Source organism: Corvus brachyrhynchos, unplaced genomic scaffold (genome assembly GCF_000691975.1).
Source record: "Corvus brachyrhynchos isolate BGI_N302 unplaced genomic scaffold, ASM69197v1 scaffold229, whole genome shotgun sequence".
Lineage (NCBI taxonomy): Eukaryota > Metazoa > Chordata > Aves > Passeriformes > Corvidae > Corvus > Corvus brachyrhynchos.
In genome coordinates this window covers 2,441,420-2,451,184 of record NW_008240042.1, presented here as the reverse complement: position 1 = coordinate 2,451,184, position 9,765 = coordinate 2,441,420, and positions in this window count along the sequence as shown.

The following is a 9,765-nucleotide window of genomic DNA, read 5'->3' as shown; positions in this document are numbered from 1 at the left end:
TGTGGATCACAGAGGCGGTCACAACTTTACGTGGCTTAGAGAATTGTCCATATTCAAACTGGCCAGCTGATAGGTTCTGTCAGGTCCCAGAGGAAGCTGTAAGCACCCCTTAGCAAGGACATCCCTTCCAGGACTATGCTTGCTAACCTATGACATTCTCCACCCCTAATCGGAAGGAAAAGCAAAATCCAACTCTCAGTCTCGAGAACAAGAAACTGAAACAACTGGCCAAAAGCTGACTGGAAAGCAGGATGCTGGGTGCTTCCTCGCTCCCCTGCCGCAGCTGGGGGGGAAAACAAGACCCTGCTATCTGTGTGTGACCTTGAACAAGCTGCAAACTGCTTTGAAAAAGTTTTGCTCAGTTTTTTTCCTTCCCCCTCTCAGGCTCAGTTTAGAGGCATAGAAAGACACAGAAATTAATTTCTGGGCATAGGCAGCGATATGGGATACACATCATAAGGTCACCCCAAGACAAAAAGTGAAGCAAATCTTTAGAGAAATTTACTTGCTGTTTATATCTTTGAAGCTGCCAACTATATTTTCAGTAATTGATAATACTGTATCATAAAATAAATAGACGTGTTATACTTTTTTACGTTTGCATAAAAGTTGAAGCAGAGGATAAATATACCTGATAATTGTATGTATCATTTGAAAGTAAAATTGATTAACTGTTGTTAATTTCCCTGTGGGTTAAAAAAGTTTTGGGATTGAAAATTTTGTGTACCTATACAAATCAAGCATTTCTCCTCCTTTAAAAAATAATACCACAGGATGTCTGTAGCCTTTAAGACACTCTAAGTAATAAGAGTAATACTGCAGTTTGCAGTAATTACTGTCGAATACTCTGTTTTATAAAGATGGCACTTAATATTTCACCCAGTAAAACTCAGTTATTCATGTTTTAAAATTAATGTGGTGTAAACATGTAAATATTAAAGTGCAAATATACAGTTATGCAGACAGAGAAGCAAGTGTGAAAATCTAGACTTCCCTGTCTATGTTTATATAATCTGCATACATTTGCATTTCATATGATGTTATTATAAAAGGGTGAGGAAGCCTTCATATTTTTTGGATGTGGATCTTATTACTAAGGCAGAAAGTGGTAGCTAATGCTGAGAAACAGAAATGCATACCAGTAAGAATGTGTGAATCTAAAGGCTAAATGGAAAACATCGAGTATTACCGAGTGGTTTTATTCTTTGATAGACATCTGAGTTATAATTTGTAATTAGTAATCATTGGTCTAACTTTTGCTTGTGTCATGATTTAACCCCAGCCAGAAACCGAGCCCCAGGCAGCCCCTTGCTCACTCCTCCAATCCCCTGCCAGCAGGACTGTGGAGAAAATTGGAAGAGTAAAAGCTGGAAAACTAATGGGTTGAGATAAAGACAGTTTAACAGGGAAAGCAAAAGCCACAAAGAGCAAAACAAGGAATTAATTCCCTGCTTCCCATGGGCAGGCAGGTGTTCAGCCATCTCCAGGAGAGCAGGGCCCCCTCATGCATCACAGGCGACTTGGGAAGACCAGCGTCATCACTCCAAACATCCCCCACTTCCTCATTTTCGCCCCCAGGTTATACACTGAGCATGATGTCACACGGTCTGGAATATCCCTTTGGTCAGCTGGAGTCACCTGTCCTGGCTGTGTCTCCTGCCACTTTCCCACACCCCCTTGCCAATGTGGCAGTAGAAAACATCTCCACATTATCAACCCTGTGTTCAGCACAAATCCAAAGTACAGATCTATACCAGCCACTGGGAAGAATATTAACTCTGCTCCAGCCAAACCTAGCACAGCCTGGCTCACAAGCACAGCAGCACGCACAGCTTTCCACGCTGCCCCTGTTACTTCTATTTGCTGTAGCCACAATTATTGCAGCATTTGTTGCATTGGTAACAGCCAAGTTACTTCACATGAGCATACATTTTTCAAATGTTGTTCTGGGAATAAAATACTGATCCCATTGCATGTTTTCCCTCCCAGGACTAGCTGGTGTTTGTTCAAGTTCAATTTCAAAATGAGATTTATTCTGGTGCTGAGTAGGACTAGGTCATAAAGAAGATAAAACACTTGAAAGCTTTAATGTATTTTCATTGTTGTAACTAATGGCACCTTCAGAGTAAACCAGGTAGTAAAATTGGCAGCTGTGATTTGCTTCTGAGTGCACGACATGATTTAAGTTATCATACCACCATAGTTAAGGTTACAGCTGCAAGTTAGTCTAAAATAATGTCCCAGATGTCTTTATATCTAAGAGCTTTCTATGCTGATGAGAGAATTCTTGAACACATTGCTTGCTTTTGCGTACAATTTTTTGTACTTCAAATATTTCTGCATCATTCCTGCACATATGGCCATGGTATTTTAGTCCTTATTTTCTTTTCAAGTATTAGCATCCTAAGTGGAATAAAGAGTTGATGTCAGGTGTCAGTTTGCATCTCCTTTTTTGATTCCAGTCTTGTGCTCTGATTCAGGCATTCCCACAGCTTATTCCAGTTATATCTTTTGAACTTCCTGTTCCCATATAGATAATTGGGTATCTTGCACAGTCTTTTTCTAGACAGAATAAATGTGCCACTTTTGGGTTATAAGTACAATCTACGGTCAGTTTTTATGCAGTATTTATGCACCTCTTTCCAGAAAGATTATTTTGATGCTAATTTAGGCCACTGAAGAGCACAGTGAGTAATCGCCAGCAAATTAAAACCTGTAGACAAATCAGATCTATTATTTCATATTTTTCAGAATGATGACAACCAAATGAGGTGTGAATAACACATCTATTGCCCTCCCCACCCCCAAGCCCTTCTCAAATCCTGTCAGTGACATAGAAGTTCGCAATTTTTATGGTTTCATTTCTGTGAACTCTCCCAGGGTTTGTCTATTTATGAAGTGGCAGGTACTTCTGGAAAGTAGGGATTGATGTAATATGTAAGAGAAAAGATCTTGAGACACACAACTTTTCCCACTTTATTTTCCAGAAATCTGCAGAACCAGCTGGTAGAAAATCTGAAATATTGATTAAACATATTATTTGTCCAAGACCACTGTGTATAATATTTCAAAGTTGCTTCAGCATTAGGGAACAAAATATAATATAAAATCATCTCAGTGGAATAATCAGAATTTGTACGTTATACTATTATTGCAGCACTTGTAAAAGGAAGCAAACTGTGGCCTTGCAATAGATTTTTGAAATTCTGTGTTTGTTTTGTAAGCACATCATTGATACAATAATGCAAATTACTCCGGTAATGTGACTGTGCAAAGCTCTCAATTTGTTTTACTTTTTTATAGTTATGTATTATTCATGTTGCATTAGCATATGTGCTGTTTATTTCCCTAATTGTAACAAGCACTTAATTAATTACACTATAACCTCTTGAATCTATAGGCCAACTGTTGCATCTTTAGTTAATATTTTAAAGTCTCATCTTTTTCCATTTTTCCATATGTCTTTGATGTTTTGTTTCTTACCCTTCTTGTTTGGGTTCTCTGTGGAATAGTCGCAGAATAATTCTGCCGTTCTCTTTTATGACTGAAACTTGCATTTTAACAGTGGTCTGGAGATAGTTTCTTCCTTGTGAAATATCAGTTTTAATAACAAGAAAAGAAAAATGCCATAAATCTGCACTAACCACATAAAGCTGAAGTCTCTGAGAGACTGATTAACATTGAGACTCTACACAGGTTTTTCAATAATTAGAGGATGTGCTTGCATGGAGCCATGACTGCTCTGGCCTTGATGCCATTTCCCAAAGCAGGCAGCAATTATTATAGCCCACAGTAAATTTCCTACACTCGTTGCCTCCAGCCACTGAAGATCTTTTTGGAGTAAAAGTCTCTTAATTTTCTACATTCTTCTCATCATCTTGGATTAGCAGCATGTTCTATGTATTTTCTTCAGTTGTTTTAGAAACAATTGACATCTGCTTTTCTGCTGCAGCATTTTCTTTGCACCTGAAGTTGAAGGGATCTGATCATAGCTTTTATTATATTAACATAGTCCTGGAGCTTTTGGCAGGGCAGCCAGAACCAAACTGTTACCACTGTCTTTGGGCTCAAGTGAGTAACCCCCACTCAGCACTCCCAAGCTTTGTGGTGCAGATTATATTTATGTATTGTTCTCAGATTTTTATGGTCTCCATGGTTCACAAATGAATTATTCATTGAGTTAGAGGGCTCCTTCTTCTGTGATACAGTGTCTTCACCTTGTTCTGTGCTTATTTTGACTAGAATTTTATTTTATCACAAAAACATCAACTATAAACTGACTCATCTAACCTTTAAAAAAAAAAAAGATACTCATGGCTAGTAAATGAAATATTAAGTGGTTAAATTGAAAGTGGTTATATTGGTCTCTAATTATACAGGTCAGATGCTGCTAGGTATTAGTGGGGAGAAAATGCCCAGGTTGCTTTCTGTAAAATAATCTTGGATAGGGTTGTGTAAGATATGAAACCATTGCTGGTGCACTTCATAATTTGCCTTTACTCTTGTCAGCTCATCCTAAGCCTCTCCATGGTGATACAGTTAAATACAATAAAGGAACTTTTTAAGCGAGAAGGGACTTAAAGCCCTGAAAAGATCCACTGTAACAAATTGTACTTTCAGTGCAAATTTTCGGACATTCATTCATCAGTGTTTTGAGCTGACCGGAGACGTACCATTAGGAAGACCAAGGATATCACTTTAAGAACTAAAAATCCTTTGGAAAAGGATGTATGTGAAACTTAGGATGAGTTTGCAGAATGAGATAAGGATTGAAATAAGGACTGACATTGAGAAAAAGACTGAAAGAGAAGGAGAAGGAGAATTAACTTCTGACAGGGAACAAGTAGTCCAAAGAAATACAAATAGTAAGTGAAGAAAGATCAGGAAATGTGGAGGAGGATGAAATGTTTAAAGATGTTAGTTAGAATGTGAAGAAGAAGCATAACTAATGTTAGTGGAAAAGGGTAAGTTATTAAAAACCTGTTGAATAAACTTCTGGAGAGAAAATAGAGGAAAAACACTGTCAGACTGGGTATTGTGTGAGAAGAGTGAAAATGCGGGTAAATACAACTGGATTTCCAGTGGACCGATCTCAGAATTGCCAACTACAGTGCCTGGCAGTTTTGAAGGGTTTTTGAAGTTTGAGATGTCCAGGGCAGATGTGACACGTAAACAGACTTTCCATTCTCAGCTAGTTTTGGTAGAATAGGTTTGAACTGCCAGATGGGAATATCCTGATAAAGGAACTATCTTCTTATTGCTTTTGCTGAAAAAAACCCCAAAACCAAACAAACCTGTGTTAACAAGATCTTCAGTCTGGCACAGTAACAGTTTCATCTCGCATTTCTCTTAAGGGAGTGGAACACAAAGTATCCTTTTAGCATATCCTCTCAGTTGCAAAGAAATATTAATAGTGGTGGCTTTGATTTATATCTTTGTGTGCCAGGGAATTGGTGCTGTGTTAGAAGAAGGAGCTCAAGTTTATGCTTTATTCTTTCCTAAATAAAAAGGGAGGAAAGCAGCAAACTCTGAAATGGAGAAGAGTGCTCTTCCTAAGCCATTTCAGAAAGAAGAGAAACCAGCACTGCTGCATCCAGCAGAGATGAGAAGAGAGATCCAGTACTAGGTCGAGAGAATGACACACAGTAGTGTTGCTTGGAGCTGACCTTTTCTATACAGCATTGAAAGAGCTGAGATAAAGGAGTGACTGATGCTGGAAGAAGGAACTTTTTTTCTGAGATGGAAATTCCAGCAGAGCAGGTGGACTTATAGGAGAACAGAGGATTTGTTTAAGAATCCCCATAAGATTTTTGTGTGGCAAAAAACTTCATGCCACTATATGTTATTAGCTATAGAATATGATCAGTTATGGCTGGTAGGGGAATTAGATCTAAAAATTTTAAATTATGACACTGATAAAGAACAATCCCAGTAGCCAGATTTGAAGATTAAAAGCAGTGACTACTCAGCCCAGTTCCTCAGACCTGTTTTGCCAGGGATAAAGTCAAAGCAAGCCCTACAAATCCTATGCCTTGGCATGGTATTAACTGCCAGAGCACCATAGGAAATGCAAATGCAAATGCAGACATAACCAGTCTCTTCCTGCCATGGAAGAGATTAGCTAAACTGAAGGTGACTTAGAAAAGTATAAATAATGTGACACTGATAAAACGCTTTTAGTCCAAGATCTTGAATTAGATCCCAGTTAGAATCCTGTTCCATGTGGAAGGAACTTGTGCACCTGCATAACATGCCCTAGACTTCATGGCTCTGAAGCTGTCACTAAAACTTGTCATGGATTTCCTCTTTTTCCAGGCTTTAGATATTTACTTAACAGTAATTCCGAAAATTGAACTTACTCAGAAGTTGAACTTGATCTTGCAGAAACATTCCCCACGTTTAGTCCCTAAATAGGTTATTTTGTGCTCTGTAGTTTTAAATTTCATGTCACTGAAATCAGTCCAACCTTCAGTGTGATTTACTTCTCTGCATATTTGGATGCTTCTCTGTGTTTAAAACTTCCTCTCCACTTTGACTCATCTATTCCCAATTTCCAAGAATTTTTTGAATGTGTTACATCTAATTTGTCCCCTCACCACTACTTTATGAACCCTACACAAAGCTTCTTCTTAGCTTGACTATTTCAGCCTTCAGTGTAGTATGTCAGCATCTCCTCTCCAGTGAATTCCCTCCATGCTTTCTTGTAAAAATTCCACTGCAAAAAATAACTCCCATGTAGCATTGTATTAGGCCCCATTCTAAAGTGCAGATAAGAAATTGTTTGTGTTTCTTTTGTCTATTAGAAACATAAATTATCTTAGCAAAATCTAATATTAGGTATTAATCAGACCTTCATTTTTGTAATTACAGGCAGTATGCATCACAGCTTCCCATCTATATATTCCAAATTTCATTGGTTTATACCCTTTAAATCAAAAATACATTTTAAATAGTAAATGAGTAATGTTTAGAAATGTGAGGCTAGATTCTCAGCTAGCATAAAGGATCTCTCACTTAGCCATGCCATTTTTCACAAGCTGAGAACATGGCCTATGACCTCCTTTCACTTCTTGTATCATGTGATGGAAATAGAAAAAAAATGAAATCAATGAGATTTTCAGAATTATTCTCTAAATGAGGAAAGTCAGGAAAACAGATGTTTCAGAGTTCATAGCTGTTAACAAATATTTTTAGGAAGTAGAATATTTTTACTTTCAGAATTATTCATAGTGCATTGGTTTTTAGTTGTTCTGCAGTTATTGAGATCATAATTAATAATGCATTTCCTAAATAAGGGGTGATCTAAATGGATTAGCATATATAAATATATTTGTATTTTTATATGCACATATTAATAGCAGCTCATCAGTGTATCGTGTTCCAGATTGAATAGCACTTTAAAATGCAGTAACAAATAGTCAACTGAGAAAAAAAAAAAAAAAAGGAAAAGCTTAGTGCTCCACCATAGAACTGTGTCTGGCTTTGAAAAGGGGTAAAGACTACAAAGAACTATTTCAGAGTGTAAACCAGTAGACAGAAGAGTGAGAAGGAAACATCCAGACAGGGAAGACTGTGTCATAGTTCTGCACTGAGATGTCATATGCCTTTGTATAGGTGAGAGAAATTTTATAAAGAGAGGAAGGCTGTTTCTGCCTGATTTGGCAGGTGTATTTATCCTCTTATGAGGATAAATAAGTGATGTTACTTAAACGGTGCAGAAAATGTTTTAGTAAAAAAATTATGATACTGCACTGTGTTATTTTGAGCTAAAAATAATTATTAAAAAAGTATTTGACCACACTCACAGCTCGTGCTTTTGTTTCAGGACAGTAGGTGGGATCAGCAGTGGCAGAGACAGTGTATGAATTAAATGCAATCAGGAAGAAAGAAGTTTCCAGTCTAGAACACTGAATAAGGCCCTCATGAAAGAGCAGCTCCTTATTTCCTGTGGTCAGATCAAGGGCTGTGCTGGCTTTGCACAACCAAGTGCAGTGTTCCCAAGGATCCTGTGCAGTCCTGCCTCGCAAAGCTCATGCTGCACCCTTCTTTGTTGGGCTATTGTTTCCAGTGCTAGCTGAGTTTAGCTAACCAGGGATGCTGACACATGATAATGAAGTTACGTCTTTATTTTACTAGGTAGACAGCTGCTCTGAAGTTACGATGTTATGGGATTCCACAAAGTTTATTTTTTCTTAAGGCAAAACAGGTAATGATAGAGTTTGATGTTAAAATTGATGAAACAGACTATCTAAATAGACTTGTTCAGAAATATGGGCAGGAAAGAAAACAATACACCAGGGTAAAACAGCACCCAAGACAGATTGATCAGAGGGAGCAGAAAAAGATATAGTTAGAACTGAAGACTGAATAAATTCTCAAGCTGTTTGGTATTATTCTGGAAAAGTATGGCTGGCTGTGACAAGAATGTTCTGAAGACTTAACAGAAGAAGGGGTGATCAAGGTCACATTTGTGACACTAGAAAAGTACTACACTGAGAGTTGTTGACTTTTTGTCAACAGGAGAAACAGATAAAAAGAAAAAAAAAGGTAGGGGGGAGATGTATCACAGAAACAAGCTACCTATGCTTTTCAAATTTGAGTTAAATTTTGAATTTACTGCAAAATATGCACAGAGAATTTAAAATTTATTAAAAAAACTTGACGGAAAAGTATGTTGAATTTCTTTTACACTAAGACATGGCCTCTCTCAAAAATCTGATGTCTAAAAGCATAGTTTCTATAGATGTTTTCTCTTTAACTTGCATACTGTGTTTGCTCAGTTTACCAGCCCAAAAAAGTTTTTGATCTTTTTAACATTGTAGTTCCCGTCTAGCAGATGCAAGACTGTATTCTTTTGGTTTCAGAAATAATTTTCAACAATAGAAAACAAAATTGAGATCCAAGAATGCTTTTTTTTTTCTTTTTCTTTTTTTTAGTGATGCTGCCAAAAGCACAAAGAATGCAGTCAGCCTCTTGAAAGCAAAGTAACTCCCAGGGCACTGCTTGTCAAGACTCTTCAGAGCATTCTCTTCTGTGGATTCTCAGACACGTAGGACTGGCTGTCCATTATTGACATTGCTGCCATGGCTGTGGAGCAGAGGAGCTACTGGGGCTGTGCATCACACGCACACCTGGACCTTTGCAACTCCACGTGAGTAACTTCAGTGCCTTCTGCTTTACTTGTTTTTAGGAGCAAAGTTGCCCTCACAATTACAAGCAGCACTTTTGCTGCTCTTCTCAGCAGAGTTCACTCTCTGTGTCAGACTCTTATAGTCTTTGTAGAGCAGAGACTTTTGAAGCACTTTCCTGAGATGTCTAAAATGTTCTGGGTGTGTTGCTCATGATTTGGTACATAAGGTGATGTCTTTTCCTGGTCTTAAGAGTCAAACACAGTTAGAAGGGGAAAAAGGGATTTTACTTTGGTATTTATTTTAAGGATCTTTAGGTGCACTACATCTAGGTTGAATGCACCGAAATGCACACCATCATGAACCCCACAATGCACCCCCAAAAGATCGGGTCTAACATTATAGGTCTTACTAATTAGCATATCTATCAAAAATTCCTCAATGAGAGGCTAGAATGAGCCCCCCTCTCCAAGGAACCTTCCCCTGGATGGTTCTATCTCAGTTTACAGAATGTGTTCTGGAGAGGACCTTGGGGTCTGGGGCACACTAACCCTTACTTACAAAGCTTCTAAAATGTTTAGTCTCCTAGCTGAACAAACAAGTCCAAGAGTGTAGGCAAAAAGCACTATGAATACAG